The following is a 22,860-nucleotide window of genomic DNA, read 5'->3' as shown; positions in this document are numbered from 1 at the left end:
CCAGCAGATGGTAGTTTGCAGACTGCCCATCTCGCCTGATTTCAGTGCATCTGCCCGTGGCCCCACTCCCCCCTAATCCCCTCCCGCACGGAGGGAGCAGCCTGCGTGCTGCGGCGCTGGGTAAGTGAGCGGGCATGGAGCCTGACAGCCCGCTAAGCCCTTTAGGATATCTTCATCTGCCAGAGGACCGCAGCCAAGACCACGCTGCCTGCTAGCTGCAGAAGGGCCGAGCACGACCTGATCTGGCATCCCAACAAAGCCCGGAGGTGCAGGGAGCGACTGCACAGCCTTCACAACAGGGCAGGGCCAACAACTGGGCCATTTTTTGAAGGCTTGCTTATGTTTTACTTGGGGTTTCTTCAATCTGGAGACAGATTTGTAACTGTAAGCATGTAATTACAAATCTATGTGCATTTACAGCTTGCGCCACTATGAGCGAGTCAGCTTCACCAGGTGTTCGGATGCTGAGCACCTTGAACTTCAAGAACCAGGCACAACCTCCAGGACATCCCATTCCAGATTCCTACACAGCACTCGATTCTGCAGCAAAGACACAGGCACGCAGGTGTTCCCATCCCCTACAAAGCTTTTGAATTCATCTTTCACCCCCTGATCTCTGCGGGTTCTCCAGCGCACTGCCATGTCACACACCAAAGTCCAGATCCATCACGACAAAAAGGTCACACGCTAGCAGACAGTCACCTACACCCCAAGTTCCTGGGTGGTAAAAATAATCCTTTGTGCCCTGCCTTTGAGCACATCTAGCAAATACAAACATGTACATAATACTGTGATTCATGCTGTACGCTCCAACATTATCTTTATGAAGCATTTGCTCTTTTTCTCCTTTACAGAAAGAAAACCAACCCTAGTTCTTGGCCAAGTTACACCACTTCATGTGTCTGTAGAAAGAGACTCTAAGAGCGAGTACAAAGAATCTCGCTAACTCCCTGAGGCAGCCTATTTCAAACTGTGACGAGGGAGTTTCTGCACGTGTGGTCCCCCAGCACGCACCTCTCGGGCTGCATCTCTCTGTTTGCACGGGAGCTCGTGGGATCAGCAGGCAGCCCAATCCCGCGTAACACGTGGAATTGGAAAATTGTAACCTGCTCCGTAAAGCAAATTTCCTTGTCTCAGTATACGTCCTGGTAACTAGACTTGCCTAAAAAGAGGTTATCCAAAATGGACATGGCTCTAGGGAAATCCAAGAACAAAACCAGAATGAATTAAATTAATAGAGACTAGGACTGGGATGCAGTTAAGAAGAAGCAAAAACCAGCATCTCCTTGACCCGTATGCTATTTTATTTCGTGGCTATACAAATTGTGCATCTGCAGTGATACACCGCCTTCCACACAAGCACGTGGCAGAATCTACCTGTTACCCTCTTTTGATCACAGACCGTTCTGCCGCAGCAAAATCTTACTTTCCACCACAAGAAACTTCCTTATGACCAGCACACAGCACAGAGAAGGGCCCATTTGGGGTCCCTGCACAATTCCTGGGAACGACGGATGCAGCCTGTCACTCACTGCTCTGTCACAAACTCCCCAGAGAACGTCACTGGTCTCAGCAGAGGTGGTGGTGCAAGCTCTAAGCCAGCATCAAGTATTTGTCTTTTATCCGTCATCTCCTCTGAGCAATAGAAGCAACATCTCAGAACAAACCAACCAAGCAGGAGACAAAACAAGAATGACGGGCAGGAGGGAAAGTAAACACACAAAGCAACAACGGAGTAAGAGATTCTCTCCTAACGTTACGTTGATCTCACAGAAACAGGGACAAGCCACATGCTGAATCCCAGCCCAGCTACACAAACATTTCTCTATTACAATCTGGGGTAGCATCCTACCCAAGTTTCTACCGGCAACACAGTTACCCAACAAAAAAGCAAAATTATTGGTTATTGCAGCAGTTCTCCTCATTTCGGCTCTGAACGTGGTCCAGTAAGTTTGCTCATCTTCTTCACCACACTTTTATGTAATAATTACGAGCATTTTGCAGAGTTCAGTGCTGGCTGACTCTCAGTCCCTGCATTTTCTGACCATAATTAGTGACTGCAAGTCACAAGATCCCTTTGCAGAGGGTTACTCTGCTAGGAAAACAGCCTATCTGAAAATCAACTTAAAAGGCGCTTTTAACATAATCCTGAAGATGAAAAGGAACGATGTCTGCTGCAACACAGAACACGAAGAGCCAAAGCCACAGTGCCTACATATGGCAGCTCCTCACTGCACGGAGCCTGGCCCTTGTTAACGTTTTTTTCTAGCTCAGATTATTCGCAGTTCTTGATCTTCAGTTAAGAGAAAAGAGAAGAGTCTGGATTTGTTTCCTTGAACACCTAGTTTAAATATAACTAAAGGACGGAAATGGACATATGCAGGAAGATTTACTTTCCAACCAGCATCCGTGAGTCTGGAAGATACGCAATGTCTGGTAAAGACCAAAAAAACACGTATTTATCCACAAGCTTCCAATTATAAATCTCCTCAGTTTTCAAAGTCATTAGCATATCTTGCAGCTAACCTGCTCTCAAAAAATAAATCTCTTTGAAAAGATTGGCATTCTTCATAGAGAAGAGATAACAACCACAATCGGAATCAGATTTGCTCTTATTTAAGCATACATTTCCGCTTCATTAAAACTAAATTAAATAAAAATGAAATTTATTTGAAAACTGCACAAGGACGAGCTGGAGTTGTTTCCTCCAGGAGGACATTTTTCAAAAAGTTTACGTTATATATTTAAATAATACCGGGAAGCAAAACAGTTCAGAATATTCTAAATGAAAAATAAAAAAAAAAAAAAACATACAAAGACCTACACGACTTCCCCCATTACTGCTTAACCAGCGATTTTTGCAGTACGGGGTTTTGTCTGTTTTTGTTACCTGACCATTTCAGACACACGCGTTATACCTGGTCAAAGCAAACTGGTTGAGGCCAAGTTAGTATCTAGACAGAAAGAGAGGGCAAAGAAGCTGCTACGCCTCAGAGCGTGCTTTGTAACACTCTGATCTCATTTTCCAGCACACATTTGCCTAAACAAGATGCGACGGACCACTTCTGCCTTCCAAGCGTTCTCACTCAGACGCAAGAAGCAGGAATTGCCCAGGAGAACTGCTGCGTTCCCTGCAGTCCGGGCGTGCTCTCCGGCCAAGTTCTCGTTAGCGTCTGCCGCGTGTATTTCTAACACCGAGCGCGTCGTGCCTGCACAATTCCCCCTGCGTTGGGGTGCTGCGTCAGTCCCGTCCTGCCCTTACCTGGCTGCACGTGGTCGAACAACTCCCCTGTCCCAAAGCCAGCCCGGCGTCCTGCAGCGCTGCGGGAAATGGTGCTTAGCCTCGGCTGGGGAGAGGGAAGCAGCCTGGAAATACCTTGGGGAACCCCGTAAATTAGCAGCACCACACAAATGCGGGCTCATTACACGCCGTGATAAGGCGATGCGGAATAAAATTGCTCCCAAGACTTTTTCAAAGCTTTCAAATGTTTTCCCCCAAGAGCAAAACAGAATTAAAGATAAATGGCATAAAGCAGTCAAATATCATTTAAGCAAATCCATGTACATTACAGGTGCTTCAGGTAGCACTGTGTGTAGCTACACGCAGCCAGTGCACTGTGGTAAAGGCTCCTGTAAACACACTGAACTTTTTTAGACTTCACTCCTCAAAACTGATGTTACTCTTGGAGGGGAGGGGAAGGTTTCTGTTTGTGTTTTTCTTCCCATTTGTTGGTGGTGGTGGTGGTAGTGTTTGTTTTGTTTTGTTTCTTTCTTTCTTTTTTTGAGGGGGAGGTGGCCTTGAGGGCCAAGAAGATAGGGAAAAGGTAAGACAAGTCATTTAGTTCACGTGTTTATGACAAAGCCGTTAATCGCATGCTGCTTTGTTCATGTTGAACATAATCCTACAATGCTTTCATGACACCTACCACGTACTCTTGGTTTACACCAGGGACCTGCAGTCTGTTAAGAAGCTGTCTTGGGCCGTGCCGGATTTTGTCACATTCACTTCTGGCCACTTTGAAACCTCTAATAAGAAAACTGCGAGGAATTCCTCTGGCAACACAGACCTGAATATTTCATACGCCCTGAGCCTGTTTCACCTCCTCAACTCCTACACGCCAACTTCTTTTGATATAAGGCATTCCCACAGAGCAAGTCAAACGCACCGTGGCCGAACAGGCCCTTCCTATCTGGATGAGAAACTTTCTCTGACAGCCCTGTGCTCCCCGCGGGGTCACAGCGGCCGTGCCGAGGAGCGGAGAGCTGACACACAACCTGCCTGGAGCGCGAGCACGCCGGGAAGCGTGGGGCAGGCAGCCACACGCCGCGGCTGGAGCAAGAGCAAGGACAGGAGGCAGCAGTGGCCAGGGGCTCCATGTAGAGCCCAAATACAAAAACACGGAGGCAGCAATCATCGCACGGGTGGCGTTCCTGCTCCTTCGTGGTAAGCGAGGGGGTCCTAACGAAGGCAGAAGCACGTAGCAATCAGAGATGCACTGAACATATCTCAACAAGCACAGCACCTAGAGCACTGGAGGCTATCTTCTTCACACCTGGCTCATTTTGACTGCTTTACGCTGCAAACTTAGTTTTCATAACCTCTTAGATACAGTATTTTTATTGTTTTCATTTAAAAAACTCTTCATTTAATGCTTAAAAAAAAAAAGAATGACAACATTTGAATTTCTTTTAACTTCCTTCACACTCTTACAGATTCAACTGGCGATCCCAGAGATCTCTTTCCCAGGACAGAGGATAAAGCCAAAACAAACAAAAAAAGAAAAAGAAATCTCTGTTCACCTTCCTGTGAAAATCCACACAAAGCCCAGACCTGCCACGAACACCCCTCGTGCCCATCCTTCCCTCCCACGAACCGTAAGCCCCAGCCCGACATCCCAACACGACTGCCCCCTAACCAGCTGCGGGGACACGAGACTGCGAACCCCCCAGAGCTGGAGGAAGGCTGCTACTCGCTGCATTACAAGAGGGCAGGGTTAAGAAGGAGCTCAGCTTCCACGAGCTTTTTCAAGGAGAGGGGATGTACTTTTAACAATCTTAACAAACAAGTTAGAATGCGAGCTGCCTGTACGCCAGCTACTCCATAGAAGCAACCTGCATACATACATTTTGCTGATAAACGCTAATTAAATGCTAATTAACTTAGCCTGTCAGTCAGTGAAAGAGTGGTATCTTAGGTCACTCCACACTGATTTGATAAATCCTTCCTTTTTGGCTTTGGTTTTTACACAATCTTATTTAACAAGGACACTCTTGCAGTGTAATTCTTTCAAATGTTAGCTAGAAGTTTACACAAGCGTAAGAAAAGCCAGACAGCCTAAATTACCTGTCTTTACAAACATAAAAATAAAATAAAAAAGCAGTTTTGCACGACTTAGATTCTGTGGGTTTTTTTTTGTCCTGATGGTCAAGACATCCAGCAGCTAATGAGCTGAACAATATTCTGCTCCTCAGTAGGAGCCCGATTAAAAGATGTCAATTCTGGAAAACACATGATAAATTGGGTATCTTCACAAGAACAAGATGTTTTCCTTCACAAGGGAAAAAAAAAAGAAAAAGAAAATAAAACTGTGATCCCTTGCAAGCAGATTCTTCAAAATCTGTTCAGATGAGGCATCTTTTTTTTTTTTTTTTTTTTTTTTTAAAAAGAGGTCTTCGGTGACATTTTTACTAGAAATAGTGAAAAACATGATTTCTGCTTGCCAAAAATCAACAGCATGATACGGTCTTTAGCACGCTTGAAAGGTTTGTACATTGTAAAAGCAGAAAGTAGCAGCAATGATAATCCGAAAAAAGTCACAGAAAAAAATTCAGACACAAACTGAATTAAACACCACCATACAAATATCGTGCCATAAGAAGCCTTTTACCTCATCAATTTCTGATAAATTTCCATTATCTTATTTAATTTAAAAAAACTGATGAAAAAGCAGAACAGCTTAGAGCTACAGGGAAGGTCCTACCACTACCCCAGCAAAATAAAACAGCACAAGCTTGTACTGTGTGCCTATTTATAATGAACGACAGCCTTGCAGCCTATTGTCCTTCGCTTCAGACAGAAAACAGATGCCATTCACACATGTGTAAGTCAGCAAGGATTCACCCGAGCTGTCTGTGAACATTTAGAAGTTATAAAACAAATGACTAAGAAAAATGCCGCCTTTACAGCAGCTCAGGCACGGCAGTGCCTCCCCGGGCGGTGACAGCAGCCTGCAGATACTCACGTCGCAGTACCTGGCCAGACTGGAGGGACTGGAGGGCTGCACTAGGCAGGAGACGATTCGGGGCATTCAGAGCACCCACATCTGCTCCTCTCTGGATTGCACAGAGGGAAGCGAGCATTGCAAGCAGATTAAAAGAGAATTAGCCCTTCTCAAAACAAGCGTAACCCAAGAAGTACTGCACACATGCAGAAAGCACTCAGAAAAGGTATAGAGACTCACAAGCCTGCTAGAAGGACTGAACGAGTTTTATTATAACAATATGCTCCAGGACAACGTGTTCGAAATCAGGATACCATGTTTGTAAATGAACACCCTGAGGACGCAAGAGAGGGCCTGAAGAAGTGCAAAAGAGCTCCTGAACAGAGAGACAAAGAAGCTAAAACACTGGATACCTGAACCTCTAAAAGCAAAAATAAGTTTTATGGTGAAGCTGATTAACCAATATTAACAAATACTCACTACCCATCTGTTCCTTTTTCACTTAACCATTCTCAAAATGGGGGGAACAGAGGAAAAAAAGGCACAGAATGACACTTCCAAGGAAAACACAAAGGACTAGAGGGAGAGTGAGGGCAGGTACAGGCAGAGGAGGAGCAGCCGCCAGCATTTGCCCGAAGCCAGAGCAGGAGGCCTGGGTACGGTGTGGCTGCCTGCAGGGACAGCAACCAGCAAGGGGCGGAACAGAACCAGAGAAGCCGTGGCACGTAGGGCGGCAGAGAGCGGGGAAGGCAGGGGAGCCAGTCCCTCCCAGGGCAGACGGCCAGTGCCCCCTTCCCAGCACCCGCTGCCTGGCAGCAAAGCACCAGGGGCCGGTGCGGGGCTGCCCCGTGCTGCCCCAAACCTTTCTCGATCCCTCCCTTTGCCGCAAGGAAAGAGCCAGACAGACTACAGCGAGCCTTTGTTCCTCTGCAGGGCTGGAGGATTAGCATGTGTCTGATGAATCCTCCTCCTCGCTGGCAGCCTCCAGCTCCTGTGACTCTTGGACGCGAGGTGGTGCGAACGGGGGCAGCTCCGCTCCCCCACGGCTCCTCCTTTCTCCCCTTCTTCCGTTCTCTGGCAGGCACCCTTCACGCGGAAGGTGGAAGAGAAGCTGCCATCTAAGAGCTGAACATTGCTTGTCTGTATCACACAAATTCCACCAAACCAAAGCCTTCTGTAATTCTTACACGGACCACGAGTAACGTAACTGGTCTGACAATTCTTGGTGTTGGCTCGGTGTTGAAGTGTAGGTCAACGCTCTAAGTGTGTTTTCCTTTTCTGTCTTTAAATGAAGAGATACCTAAAATCAGCTTATATTAAAATCAATGTCCTATGAGGTTTGAACCCCAAAACATTTCAAAGAAGGAAGTTTCAGCTGAAGGGATTCTCACTAGGGCTCAACGTGACCTGTGGCTGGGAGGACCAGCAGTCAGAAGCAGGACTGGGAGTTTTAATCCCATCCTCAGTTGTTTGCCACATTTGGGGCTGTCTGTAACTCCTAAACTCTTCACATCAGGTCTGGGGAATCTGCTCCAGCTCTCTCTTCTCTCACAGCCAGCCTCTTAACAGAGCACATAACGTTACCGCTAAATCCAGGCCAGCCGAACCCCACCACAGCCAGGCTCACTCCTGCAGGCTGCATTCAGCGTACTTAATCCTATACAATATTGTCTCTTTCTCGCTGCTAGCATTTATTAATAAAATTTTGGTTTTAATTCAGGAGTTCTTAACTTAAATCTCTCTCCAGAAGAACGTGGTATCTTCACGCGCTGCTTTTGTGGGACAATTGCTCCGCTTTTACTTACAGTCACAGCTTAACCCCGCAGGAGCCCACCAGAAAGCCGCCTACACATCATCCGTCTGTCCGTCCACCCTTTGGCCACGGTACTGCTATGTCCAGCGAACTGGATGAGGCTACAGAGGGGTATCTAAGGAAAAGCTCAGTGCTTGAAGCACTTGCGGCCCCAATAGCCCTGCCACCTCCCCTTCCAAAAAGACGAGTCCCTGATGTACCCCTCAGGCCAATTCCGTGGATGGCTACGAAGCTCCACTGCCCTGCACGCCAGGACGTGACGTTCACGCTCGCATACCCGACACATGAAACTGCTGAGAGACAAAAGCTTGAATGTCACACAGAAACAAAACCTCTAAAAAGGCGACAGAACTTACCGCCTTCCACCACTGAGCAGATGACATTTTTCTGTGTGAATCAGATCAAGACAGAGATCCCGTAAAATAACTTTAGCAGAAACGAAACAAAAAACCTACATATTTTAAAACTAAACTTAAAAGGTTTGGGGGGTTGTTTAAGAAGAAACCCTTACAGATTTCATGTTACCATACATAAATCAGACACTGGATGTCTGCACACACCACCACAAATGTGAAATTTTCAATACCTGGGAGCGAGCAGAAAAAGCACGAAGTGCTTCACCTGCCACACAACGTAAGGTCAGCAAAAAGACAAACTAGTACCTAAAGCATCGATCCATCAGAGTTTGATCTCTGAATTCAGTTTTTAACCGCCACAAACCAATTTAAATACTGTTACAATCCAGAATACTATAAACCTGGAACCCTTACAGACCCCTATGGCGAGAAACAACTATTTGGGGGTTTCCCCTCTGGAATGAGAAGTAATTGCAAACAGTAATTGCATTTGATCACTATTTTTGGGACCTCAATTCCTATACTTATAAACAGCTCCCAAATGCAGGTGCAGAACTAAAGAGCAACTCAATCAACAGTGAAACAAGATTATTTACTGTAGTGCTAAAGTAAATTGAGAGTGAAAATTTTGCATGCTTCAGATAAGGTACAGTGCTGATATTCTGTTTTTGTTTGTTTTTTTAATATTTTCAAGAATATCAAAAATTTGTACGTATCCTTACACTAAAAAATAAAAAAAAAAAAAAAAAGGCAAGCATGAACCCAACAGAGGACAACCAAATCTTACCATTAAAGAAATTATGGTAGGAAGCACAGCTGTTCACCACAGTTAACCCAAAGAATTAAGACTTGCAAGAAAATACGATCACACTCGGTTACGTGTTTTTTTGAGCCATTCAAATCTGTACTTCAGCTGAAATTTAACAATTATTAATCTAGTAACTAAAATGTCCTCTTCAGAAAACTAAACCAACCACAAACAAGAAGCAGAAGGCACAGCCATATCCCAACACCTCCCCAGCACCTCCTGGAGTTCCCTTCCAGTTCTTCAGCCACTGAACCAAGAGAACACCGCTTAGCTTGAGGGATGCGTCCAGCCCCGCGTCCCTAAACACGGGGGGAAAGTTTCTGACATTTCTAGAGAGCAAGACGGTTACAATGAGCATGCTTAGCTCTTAAAGTCTTATTTTAAATAAATAAATAAATAATTTAAAAAGAGATAAAAGAACAAATCTGAATGGAGCCAAAAAAACCCACCATCTGTTCTAGTCAGAATTTCTTTCTTGCCTCTATTAATGTCAGGAGCTCTCATTTCATTACTTATTATTTCTGGATTTTTTTTCAAATATTAAAAGACTTGCATAAAAGGCACATTACTCCTTCAAGAATCACTACATGTCATCAGAGAAGAAAAAAAAAATCAGGGAGCAATCCACAAGTGAATTTGGCAAGCTTCACAAACCACCATATTGCAAAATAATCTTCTTCTTCTCCCTTGCTTTTTGTTTTATAGCTCACATATAACGGTAGAATTACACCAGTGTCAGCATATGAGAACACCTCATACCGAAGGGCAAACCTCACAGGCAAACGGAAAGCTTGATTCAAAAGAATCAAATGCCTTGCACCGGCGAATTAGTCTGCCCTACGATCTCGTGTTTAAGTGTACACATCCAAAAAAAAAAAAAAAAAAGCATTTCAATTTGTCACTACTTTTCAAGGTTGGCTATTTTATTTCCATTAGCCTGTAGGCGCTAGGCAGGGCTAGAAGCTGCGCGTTAATAACAATCAGAGCCAAACGGTGCTCTCAGATACAAAGTGCCCGTGGTCACATTAGAAGAAGAAAAAGGATCGTCCAACCTGTCCCCCTTGATCTGCTGGTAACAGAACTCACAGTGCTTACATACTGCTCACAGTTTTGACAGCAAGGAAAATCGGAATTCAAATGAATCCTAAATGCTAGAGCTGTGGAATTACCATCTCTATGACGGATCAATGTAAACCTCGTACTAAAGCAGCCCCCCTAAAAGTGGTCAAAGTCTGGGCAAAAAGGAACATTTCCAGCATCAACCAAGTTCTGTCCATGTGCTCCCGGTATCTGAAAAGCAGCACGGCTTGCAGTGAATGAACAGATCACACACCTGCTGTGCATATGGACGAACCATCAAAGTACAACTGCAAAAATGCAAACTTGTTAACAAGTTCCTTAGTCTCTCATCTCGTTCATAAAACACTTTCTACAATGCTGACTTTAATTTAAAAATCGTAACTAAACCAGATAGCCCAGGCTGTCACCCATCTCACCCCAGATGCTCAGATCGAAAGCTTACTCCCGACAGGCAGGCAGAGGTCCGAGCACTCTGCACTTCAGTGGGCAGCAACCTGAAATTCAGCCCACGACCTTTTACAACCACACACAGCCTATGCAGAGCTCTCTCTGAAGCCCATCGTCGCCAGCCATGAAAATGGCTTTGCCACTGAAAAAGCCTATGAGAAAAGTTCACATCCTTATCCAGCGCCTTCTCTAAACAGAAATCTAACGACCAGCGGTATTTTGGAACTAGCACTTCTCACACAAACCTTCCGTACTCACTCTCCCTACTTCTGTTTGAAAGCTTTACACATCTAGCTAGGCTCCCAACCAGGAACTTGATGGTTGAAGGCTCCCACATACCAGTTACTTGCAGAAAGCCTGGCCATGCACACACGCACTCTGGGTCAACACGAACAGAGGCCGCGTAACTCACGTTACTCTGGGGTAAGGGAATGCAGACAAGCAGTTACAATGAGTAGCTTTCACGCTCCAAATTCACACCTCCTTACCTGGCATTAACTCATTCAGGTGTCACAAAATAAGATATTTATTGACAACAAAGATTACAGAAACTTTTTTTTGGAGCATTTCTTATTTGTTGCAACTCTGTGTGCTGTGTTTTCCCTGTTAATTAAGGGGCTTCAAAGATGAAATGACCCGAAGTGAAATTGTACAAAACACGATGGGAAAAAGTAGGAGATGCAGCGGTAAAAGCACGCTGTTGATCACCATGGGACACAACTGATCAGCTTCTATTACGGATTTCTGAAACCCTACCATGAAGCCAACCGGACCAAAACCAGGAGTCACTTATGGACGTACCACAGCCTCCTCAGGACCCTTGCAGGCAACACGCTCACTTGTTGCCGTACCCCATGCTCAGAGATGTAGCACGTCACTGCGTGGCTCTAACTGCTGACAAACATTTCAGTGCAGCAGCCGTTTGGCACCCACTGCTTTGCCCTGGCAGCAGCGGGGAGCAGGCTGTAACCCACCTCGGTCCTGGCTCGGGGTGACCCGGGCAGGCTCCCACCAGCTCACAGCATCGAGTCTCCGTTCCTGCTTGTCGTGAGCTTCCCTGTAACTTCTGCGCCCTGGCCTCTCCATTCTAGTGCAAAAGGGATAGTATGCATATCACAGGGAAAGGTCAGAAGGTTAATTCAAAGCCATGAAAGCCTACAAGGTATTTTTGCTACTGTCACAGCAAGTTTGGTTTGATTTTTTGTGCGCTTTTGAAGCGGAACACTGCATCAAAAGCCAACGTGCATCTTGAGATATGCAAGAAGTTGTTACAGAGGAGGAAAACTGGTTCCCTATTCTCATCTCTTTCTCTTTTATTTTTACACAACCCGATTTTGAGAAAAACGTTTAGGTTTTCGTTGCCACAGGAGGGCAGGAGCATGTAACACTACTACACCAGTTTCTTAGAGAGAGCAGAACAAGCAGCGGGAGCTGGAACGCAGCGAGAGCCAAGCCAGAGACCCGGAGCGTGATGGAAACTCAGTCATACCAGCGGAGTTAACTGCCTGGTAATGAAGGCGTATGCATCCCATCTGCTTGCTGCAGAAGAGCTGGAAGGGGTTCAAAAACGGGCCAAGACAGACATACCGGCAAATACATGATGCAAACATGTGATCCATGCTCAGAAGTTTACCCCATCGACTCGGACAGGGGCGAGCGTGCAGGCAGGTTCGCAGCGGGACGCGAAGCGTGTCCTCGTCACGGCCTGACTGCCACTGCCCATCGAGAACAGACAGCTTCCCCGGGTAATTTGTTTATTCATTAATTCTGATTGCAGGAGAAAGTTCTGGCCGGCACCCAGCAGCTAATTGGTTCAATAACCAGAATCTTGGTTTAGGAGGAGAAGAAAACATAATGCCGCAGTGACAGCATGCAAGTGAAACCTCGCTGTCTGGGTGGGTACGGCTCAGGGCTTCGAGCGAGCTGGAGTGCAAAAACCATTTCTGAAAGACAGCGTACAGCTGACATGCAGGGGACAACTACCAACACTTCTCTGAAGACTTCCGGCAAGTAAGAGGGGTGACAAATTACTCTTGTAAAGATGTACCTAATGGTGCCCCTAAAGCACAGAAAATACGGTTACGGACGACGTCGTGAAATAAAAAAATCCAGGTTGTTGTATCCATTTGGTGAGTTACAACTCACGGTGATAATACTTGAACTTTTGTTTCCTTCCTAACTAGGCCTGCCACACACAATATGCTATCAAGAAAGCTGCCAAACAAGCGTTTGAATCTTCAAAAACAGCCAAATATGCAGCCCACCGCACACAGAACAAATATGATAGCCTGAAATCTGCCTCATTCTGCACGCTGTGCAAGAGTTCAAAGGAATTAGAGGGACTTGCCAGAACAAAATTTGCTGCACAACCACAAGTTCCCATGTACCTTAATTCCCATCATTTACTAACAGAAATTTCCCCTCTCGTGAAAACGGATAATCTAAAACATGAAATTCACTGAAACTCGTGTAACTGCTCTCATTATAAAATTCCCTTTCATAAGAAATACTTTAGGTTTTGCAAATACTGTACAATATGCATAGGCATTAAATTTTAAATTTTATTAGAAAAGTAATTGCCACAGATTGAGTGCATTAACGAGCACATTTGATCTACGGCTTCGTTTAACCCATTCATCCCTTCAATAAGAAAACTGTGCAAATCAACCTGCATACTTTATAGGATTTTTCTTGGCTTTAAAGCCTTTGACTGTACAATAATTTGTACAATCAATGCACAAGAAACAGCAAAACCAAAGCTCGGGTACTCCAAGTGTAATGTCACGAGCAAGAGCAGGATGGGTTTCCATTACCAGTCCTTCCTATTCCGCTACCATCAGCGTTTTGCAGGACTACAGAGATGGATTCTCTGGTAGCCCCTGACTTCCTCGTTCAGGAGGTGACTTTTTCGCACTACTTCTTTTTATGAAGACCTATTTTAGACTGCTGTGTAATTGTGTTTACGTATCTGGCCACCTGATGCCTCCAGGAGCCGTATAGTTTGCTAGTGAAGTCACTTTCTCTCTGCTACCCTCCGTGCCTCCACGTAACCGAACACTTCTAAGCAGAACCGAGCGTGCAGGGAAACGTGAAGAATCCTCTCGGCGTGGTTATCCCTTCCAATTAAAAGAAACGCGTGCTTCTGCTTTTCTGCAGCGGCTGACTCGAGGCGGGGGGAAGGGAATACAGAAGCCCTGTCCGAAAAGCACAAAACTATCAGCAGGATTTCAGCAATACGACAGTTCACCTAACGACGAGAGTAAGGGTTACTCTCCGAGGGCTGACCGGGATTTTTCCTTGTTGAGTTGTGGGGAGAGAGGGAGAGATTACAGGCTGGGTTGTGTGTGTTTTGTTGTTGGTATTGGTGGGGTTTTATTTACTTGTGTTTAAATGAGGATGAAAATAAACTCCAGTATTTTGCTGGATTAGCTATAACACGAAGGTAAAATAAGACTGAAGCTTAGTTACGAACCTGAACCCTGCCACAGCACCATGCTCTTAACTCAGTACCTGCAGGTGCACCGTGTGTCGCTTTGGCCAATTATTTACAAATTTACTAAGACTTTCACTGCACTGCTACACAAGCTTTAACTTACAGTGACATTCTGAATGCCTTCTTTCATTCCAGAAATATATATATATATATATATATATGCAATGGTTATAATTGCTTTTCTTTTTGACACATGAAAATTTCCTCCCAGGACAACGATAAATCAACATGATTAATGCTATGCATTACAAACCAGATTATAACCTCACTTTCAGCATTAAAAAAAAAAAATACAGCAGTGGAAAAATCTCACTATCCACAAGACCGGGCAGTCCGCACGCTGCAATTTCACAGGTTGCCATCGTGGCAGGCCACAGGAGAGAAGCCTCAGGTGGAGCAGAAGAGAGCAGTCCCCCGGTCTGTGACATTGAGGTGACCGGGACACAGACGAGAGGAAGGAAAAGAGCAAATCCTGAGCCTCCACGATCGTTGCTGCACCTTGCCTGTGAGTAAATATCGGGCCCTGGGCCTTTTTGGCTACCAGTCAGGCAATTCTTCCTGGAAGTAATAGACGTGTTTATTTTTCCTTCCCAGTCAACACAAGATGACAGACCAACAGAGAGCTCTGACCATTTAAACTGTCAGGAGCCACCCCTTCAACTTCTTGATTTAATACCGATTCCTATTAGGATGGAAACAATGAAAGCACAGATCGAAATACCACAGCAAATCCTGAAGTTTTGCCAATATTCTTTGGAGCACTAAACCGACACGATCTGCAATACTGAATGGATAACAAAAACGCAAGCCCATCTACAGTATAAGCCTTCTACATCTGAAGGTGTCAGGGTTTCGTGATTTTTATTCTTTTATAATGTTAACTACTTCACCTTGTATTTCCGTGTTCTTGGAATACTTCCTCTAAACTTCTGGTAGACAAAACACAAGTTTTTGACGCTCTAAGTGTTAAAAAGCTGGCTTGCAGTACTAGCTATACTGTTTGCAGCACGACACGCAATGCCCAAGTCAATGACTATGCAAGTTCCAGGCAAGTTTAGGGCTTCTTGCAAGAGCATCGCTTGCTGTTTCAGAAACCTGCGCTGTCATAACTTCAGTTCCAACAACAGGGTCCTTCATCACATCGTTAACCTAACCAACTACTGCCACTTTAATATGTGCAAAGAAGTAAAAGAGCGACAAACTACTGACATCAGATCCAAAATAAAAAGAGAAAGACCACAGCCCCGTTTGATTTCAACATCTTCCTTGCTGCAGCCTTTGCAAACTAAACCACGTCAGACAGAGCGAACGCTCGGACCACAGCTGACAGGCCAACAAATCCAAGTGCTAGTGTAATACATCACCCTCCCCTAAATCTGACACACAACGCGTTAATAACAAGGTTGTGGCTACGTGCAGTGAATTCAAGCCCTTAACGATTAAAAAAGAGTCACTGGGCACCTACTAATCGCTGCGAGTCAGGTAAGGGTCACTACTCGCTGCTCTGGTTAACAACTCTGTAAAGCACGCTTAGGACAGGTAGGTGATGGCAATCTGCCACCAGTTCCCAAAAACAGTCACTGCTTTCAGTCACATCGCCGTGTCGACACTTTCAAAGGAAGTTTAGGGTGGTTTTGGTGAAGTTAGTCATAAGTCACTGAACGTTTCAGCACCAAAACAATGGTGGCACAATATTTTGCATTCCTCGTGAATAAAACATTCCCACAGACATCTATAGGCATTCTGGAAGTAGAATAAATGCAAGACCAAGTCTCGAGCAAACATGTTTTGCAACCCCAAATATAGTCAGTTTAGAAATAGTTGGTGAAAAACTGCTAAACTGCTTGAGGTCGTGGGGTTTTGGTGGGGTTTGTTGTTGTTGTTTCCCTCCCCCTGAGCGGCTCTATCAACCTGTGGGCTGAAGGAGTGGGAGACCAGAACACGGGTAAGGTAAAACTGCACCTCATCATCACAGAGGGAGTTTGCCATTTAATAAAGACGGGTTTCAGAACCCCTCTCCAAAGCAATCCCAGCCGCGAGGAGGATCCAGGCCACAGAACGAGCCTGTTTTAAAGCGTGGCAGCCGAAGCAGCTAGAGGGTGAACTGAGATGTGCTGCAATATTTATGCAGCCATTATCATGCAAATGCGCAAGGTACCAGAAAAGCCGTTTGCATTGGTGCCCAGCCCCTCCAGTCTCCGCACAATGCCAGCAGAAAGAACAATCAGGATGCACGCATAACAAAAAGCCTCCCACCACAGGGCAGGCAGCTCCTCCGAACCGGATACAGAAGCTATGGCAGCATCAGGGCTCTGTGGAAATACCCTCTCGTGGATCACTTCGGACCTCCTGCTCCTCCGTAGGCCGTTTCCAGGCAGGAAAGCAGGGGGAAGACGAGCACGGCAAAGATAGGAGCCAGCCACAGCCCCCTGCCCGGGCAGGCAGGGCCTGTGGGCCACGCCAAGGGATTGACAAGCAAACAGCCCCAGACCTTCCTGGGACACAGCAGTTTTTGTAACGAAAAGGGAGGCGGGTGTGCAAATTAGGATCTGGTGTACGTACATCCGCTCAGAACGCGGGCTGTCCTTCCGCAGGGAAGCCAAAAAGCAAGCGTGGTCAAGGCCGGCCTGTGCCTCTCCACGGTCACCTCCAGTAAAGCATCACTAAAAGCTGCGCAGGCACGGCAGGTTGTTTTAAGAAGTTGCGTGACCACACGCAGCAGTGTTTATCTACACCAGTTCCCTGCCTCTTCCCGTATTCTCACGCTGATCGGCACGGCCACGGCGCTAGATAGGGACAGGCTGCACGCCCGCGTTTCCCTCCTAGAGCAAGCGCTTCAACTGCGGCCATCTTCAACCCGGCTAAAAGTAACTGCGTGGTACTGAATTACTTTTTACAAAGAAATCAACGCGGCATAATTACAAGGCATATCCATTACCTAGGGGGTCAGCGATGGAAAAATCCTCGGTAATTAAAGCCCTCTTTCTGCGAGATCGTTGCTTTGCTATACCCCAACTGCCTTTCCTGAGCAAAATTCAGTGTCAGAGAACGCCCAGATTTAATAGCACGCTATTTGCATTTCACAACACAGCCAAGCCAAAGCAACGCAGGAAAAAAAAAAAAAAAAAAAGGCAAATTAAGGTCAATGGGTAATATCGCAAACATTACCCTCTTTTTATACAACCTGTTACATTTTATCTCGGGAGATTTTGTAACACAACAAGACTACTGTATGAAACAGACCAGAATATGTCTCAGCCAGTACAATTTTGATGTAAACAAGGGCTCTTTTTATCTCTACAATCTAGCTACAACTGTTTAATCTTCACTACGGTGTCCTCCCCAGCCCTCTCTCTCTCTCTCTCTCTCTCTCTCTCTCTCGCACACACAAACCCACCAGAAAAAGACAGAAATACCTCCTCCGAGATGAAGAGTTGCCTGCAATAAAAATAAACAGCAGGTATTACAGTGACAGAGGAAAGCAAGCAGAGCTTCGCTTAAAAGAGCGTCCACAGAGCTGTCCCACAAAAGAAAAAAAACAAGAGCAAGCCAGGAGCCTCGAATGATTTTGGGTGGGAAAGGCGGAGGGCCAGGCGGGGTGGATGCGGCCTGCTCAGGCTCTGGCCCCGCTCTGCTCACCCAGGAGCGGGTCTGGAGCTGGGTCCGGGTCTGGATCCAGGCCCTGGCACGCTGGGCAGCGGGGTCTGTGCGGGGCCGGAGCGGAGGCAGAGCAGGCAGAGCTGGCTTTCAGGCGCACGCACGGACACGCAAGTTTTTGTCTTTCCTCAGACAGGAAGGAAAACCCGCTGGAAGAGAGAAACGGCTCCTTTTTAGCACCTACCCAAATTCTCCACGGCGATACTACATCTGAGATCTCTCAGTGCAGTCTCGTCTCCTTATCGCCTGCCCAAATCGTCCCAAAAGGGAGCTCGGTTATTTGCACGGCTTCCTTAGCCCGATCAAGAAGAGATCAAATTTGATCTTCTCAGCCAGAGCAAACAGGAGATACTTTTATGGCCCTGACTCGATTAATATGCATGAGCATTACGCACGCACACAAACACACGCCTGCACCTCTTTCACGGGCGTTGCACACCGGCGAGGAGCAGCCGGCCCGCACGGCGACGAGCAGGATCGCCACACTCCGCTCCAGCAGCGCCACGCGTTTCTAGAAAGCCACAGCCAAGCAACAATAAATCCAAGGGTTTCCTAAAAGGCACACACACGGCAATCCCCGGAGAAATTCACCCCTGTACAAAAGCTAAGAGAGCGTGAAGACAGACAGAGAAAATATCCATCCTCGGAAGGAATCCCGGCCACGGAACGAAATTCCTGGAGGAGCACACACCCGTCGGGGCGATCGGTGTCACCACAACAAAGGAACGCCCCTCCCAGCACCTCCTGCCTCACTGACATCTCGGCTCGCAAGGGGAAGGGAAAACTACCCCGGGAACGGCAGCCACTCGCCGCCAACGCTCTTTACAGACCCTACCCTCGCCGTCACCCCTGGGAAAAAAATCCTGGGGGGTGGTTAACATCTCTAGAGAGCGCGGGAGAGAGGGACGCGGCAGGAGCCAGCATCCTCGCTGAGGATGCCTCGGTATTCCTCAAAGGAAGGCTGTGGACGCGCGGAGAGCTTTGTCTGGAATCATCTCTCCGCGTTACAAGATTATACCTAAAATGAGTTTTGCCCGATGTACGTGTTTTGCCTTGCCACACGTACAGAAATCCTGATGACTGACAAATATTAGCCTACATTAAAAGGAATCCAGCTTCAAATTATGAAAATAACCCTTCATTTTGCTCACCCAGAACAAAGAATAATTACATAGAAAACCAAGACAGTCAAGCCAAAATCATTCAAAAGGAATTAAGAGGATAAGGGTGTTACTAAAATTAAAATGTATGCACAACAGAGTATTAATAAATTCATAGGATACAGTAAATCTCTCCCAAAACCAAGCTAGGATTATATCAAGATCACCATACAACATATGCCTGAAATATGGCTGTAAATAAGTGTGACTTAATTTGACCACCACCTACTTTAAGCCCTTGATTTTATAAATAGAAGCTCCCAATAACGCCTAGTGATATGTATATAAAAAAAAACAGTTTAGAAGGTAAGAAGGGAAAATAATAAGTAGAAAGCCGAACGTGCAAACAAGTAGACAGCAGAAAATTAAAACCTTGAATCTAATTACCAAAACCAGCTTAATTTGTATTTCAGCAGTCACAGAAATCTCTGCTGCAGCCATGACAATACACACAACTACAACTCCTCATCTTTACTATTCTGCCTCAAAAGCGTCTTTGTGCGTGCACGTGTGCAGAAGCGCACAAAACGCAGGCTCCCACAGCCCCATCTCAGATACACCCGTCAAAAACCGCTACTGATACTTTAGCGTTAATTTAGCTTTGTGATTGTTTTGTTACACATGGTGATTTTGTGTTCCCTTCCCGCACCTGCTCCCGACGAAGCCCGTCGGGCCGAGGAGCTCCACGCTTTCACGCAACTTCAGCACCGCCGAATTTCTCCACGGCTCAGGCGCCGTCGCGCTGGCAGGCGGCACACGCAGCCGCTCACCTTACCTGAGGTTACCAGAGCCTTTCAACCACCCCGCAGGGACAGACACCAAGAGCTGGGCGAAACCGAGCTCCAGAGCCACGGGTACTCGCGGGCAGCTGTCACTCGCCTCCCTCAGTGCCACCTCTAGATCTCGGGCACCGCAGGAAGGCGATGACTGCTAGAAGGGGACCCTGCCTGCCTGCCTGCCTCCACCACAGCCGCCACGATGGGCGCGGGGGGCGCAGGCCGGGCCCCCCCGGCCGGGCTGGGGCAGCGCACGCAGGGTGAGGGGGTCACTGCGCTCCCCCCAGCTCCTCCGCTCCTCCTCGGGGCCGGCCAGGAGGAGAGGTGAGGCGGCGAGGCTGGGCTTCCTCCTTTCTTTATTTATCCCCCCCCCCTTCCTCCGGGCTGTGCCACCCCGCCGCGGCACGGAGGAGCTCAGCACCCCGCCGCGGCGCCCCCACGGATCCGGACCCCCCCAAAATCCCCTCATATCCCCCCATATCCCCCCACGGGGCCCCCCACCCGCCGCAGCCCCTCCACCCCGCCGCAGCCCCGGGAGCTCCGTGAGGGGCCCGGGGGGGGGGGGGGGGGGGGGGGGGCGGGGGGGCCAGGACCCGCGCGGGGCCCTCCCCGCCTTTGTGCCCGCGGCCTCCCCGGGGCCCAGCCCGCTGTCAGCCGCCGCCGCCCCTCAGCCGGCCCCGCCGCCCGGTGCCCGCTCCCCGGTACCCCGGTGCCGTACCGTGCGGCTCCGCCATCCTCCCGCGGCGCTCTCCGCACCCCCCCCGGCCCCGGCGGCCCCGCTCCGTGCGCCCCGAGCCGTCACGGGACTCCCCGCCCACGGCCCTCCCGCCCGCCGCACCACGGGGGCGGGCGCGGCGCGGCGCGGCCCGGCCGACGGCTTCCAGGTCACGGCGCCGCCGCCATCTTGGCGCCGGGCGGAAGCGGCCCCCGTTGCCCGTGGAGACGGCGGCGCCGGGGACGGGCCCGGGTCCCGCTTTTCAAAAACCGTGATTCGAAATTAAAAGTACGGCTTTGTGCTGGTTTTGCTGTTTTCGTGATGAAACGTAACGCTGATGAGAAGCTGAAGTAAAGCACAGCAGGGCAATCGTCGCTCGGCAGGGAATCAGCCAGCAAATACACGCTGGTAACTGCACCCTTCCGCTGCAATTCCTCAAATATGTCTTGTAAGACCGACGCCACAGTAATGCTTGTGCCAACAATCCAAACTAACAGGCATTTTTGCAACGGCAGAGTTCATCCGTGCAAGATTGTTTTTTAATCTGCACAAATGGAGCGGTTAATTTTATACCCTCCTACTGGGTGCTGGGGAGCTGAGCTGCAGCCTAATCCTCCAGCAGCACTGCTTCTCCCAAAGTCTTCACAGACACAGACCTGTCCCAGCGTAGAAGACAGCCGTGAGAGTCAGGATCCTTAAAAGTATTAGTTAAGGGTCCTTCAGCTTCAGGGGACTACAGTGACTGGCCCATATTTTGAACCTGGTGGTACTGTGGCTGAGTACTTCTCCTTAAGAGAGATCCACAGACAGTAACTCAGAAGTTTCTTGGTCTCCATTTCCCTAAAAACCTGTAGAACCATGAGAGGATCTTGAATTACTGCAATTCACACTGAAATGAACAGCAGGTCAAATAAAATTAATGAGCATTTCATAACCTACATCTGTAGACAATCTGAATTAAGGTTTTGCAGGCAATTTCATTTGGACATTGCCTAACTTAAACACTTGGCTTTGCAACCTTAATAATGGTCCTTCAACACATGTAATACTCCCTGTCTTCCCAAAAAGGACAGCTGTCATTACAGGATCACGCAGCATCACAGCCCTTCCCTGCGTCATCAGCAGTGCTGGTACCTTTACGTGCCCAACACAGACCTCTGCCCCTTTCACTCACAGAGGCAGAGGACAGCAGACTATTATCCTCTATCTAGACCAGCACTGGAGAGGGATGAGTCCTGGAATTTGGATTATTCAGTGGGTACATATGACCATTCCTAAGGCTATTTAGTATTTACACAGTTGTTTCAAGCACGTTTCTACAAAGCAGTGTGATTTATTAGGAGCTAGATCTTACACAATGAACTAAAATAAAGCAATTAATTAGTTAAGCTTGCTTAAGCTGACCACGAGATCAATACAGCAACTTCAGAACCATCTTTGACTGAATTCAGATACCTCTAATATAACAGCCCTGCTTGCCTTTTCTTAATTTAGTGGCTGCCAGACTAATGAATCGACCCTTTCTCTCTTGTTCATGTGGCCTTTTTACTACCTCCTCCCAACTGTAATTTTTTTCATCTCACTACAAGAAAGCTCTCTCTCCTCCCCCAGGCAGGCAGCTGCTGCCGCCTCGTCCCAGCGCACTAAATTCTAGCTGTTTCTGGGGCAGACCGACAAGAGGCAAATTCTTGGCCAGCCATGCCACAGCAAAGGCCAGCCTCAGGGAAGCTCTGCCCCACTGCCAGGGTGTCCCAACAAGCACATCCCCCTGTGCCCCCATCCCCAAGCTTTCCCTTCCGCCAAGCCCACAGCTCTCCCTGGTGCTCCGCTCCCTCTCCTCTGCCTGTGCCTGATCAAGGCTTTCAGACTCGATCACCTGCCTCTCCTTTCTTAGCCTCCAATGCTGCCTTCAGCTTCAGTTCCCCATGCCTTGCTCAGTCTCTTTTGTCCAGTTCTTCATCCGACTTCCTATCCCCCCTGACTTTCGTTGTACTGACAAACTGAAATCTGCCGTGACTTCGGTCCCTCCCCTGCTGTCAGTTCCTCGCACAGCCAGTCTCAGCATGAAACCCCTCTAATTCCCAGTTTCACTTTCTTCGTGAATCTCAGCCTCCTTCCATCACATCAAAGCTCCAAATTCCCGGTCTTAGGCTTTGCCTTCCTCCCTTCTACACTTCAGCCTACACAGGCCTTCCTGCCTTACCCTATTCCTTTCCCTTCTCTTGAACCATCGGTTTACCAGACGTTTGGCTTCAGTCTCTTACCCAAGGCTTGCAACGTGTCCCGCTGTTCTGTGGGAGAGAAGCATGCTTTGAAGGCTGATGGCATGATGAA

At 47.6% G+C, this 22,860-nt stretch overlaps 1 protein-coding gene across 2 annotated transcripts in view; it reads right to left on the bottom strand.

Moving 5' to 3' along the window:
* SHOC2 (SHOC2 leucine rich repeat scaffold protein) overlaps positions 1-20,660 on the bottom strand; it is a 64,501-nt gene extending 43,841 nt beyond the window's left edge. The window contains exon 1 of one of the 2 annotated variants that reach the window (XM_040564147.1): positions 20,530-20,660. The gene's annotated coding sequence lies outside the window, so the exon portion shown is untranslated. Of the gene's footprint in view, positions 1-19,684; positions 19,708-20,529 lie in introns of those variants that run through there. The other variant, XM_040564149.1, reaches the window with a different exon arrangement.
* Between the last annotated feature and the right edge of the window lie 2,200 nt (positions 20,661-22,860).

The sequence above is a fragment of the Cygnus olor genome, chromosome 7 (assembly GCF_009769625.2).
Source record: "Cygnus olor isolate bCygOlo1 chromosome 7, bCygOlo1.pri.v2, whole genome shotgun sequence".
NCBI classification, from domain to species: Eukaryota; Metazoa; Chordata; class Aves; order Anseriformes; family Anatidae; genus Cygnus; species Cygnus olor.
This window is presented reverse-complemented; position numbering and strand designations above follow the sequence as displayed.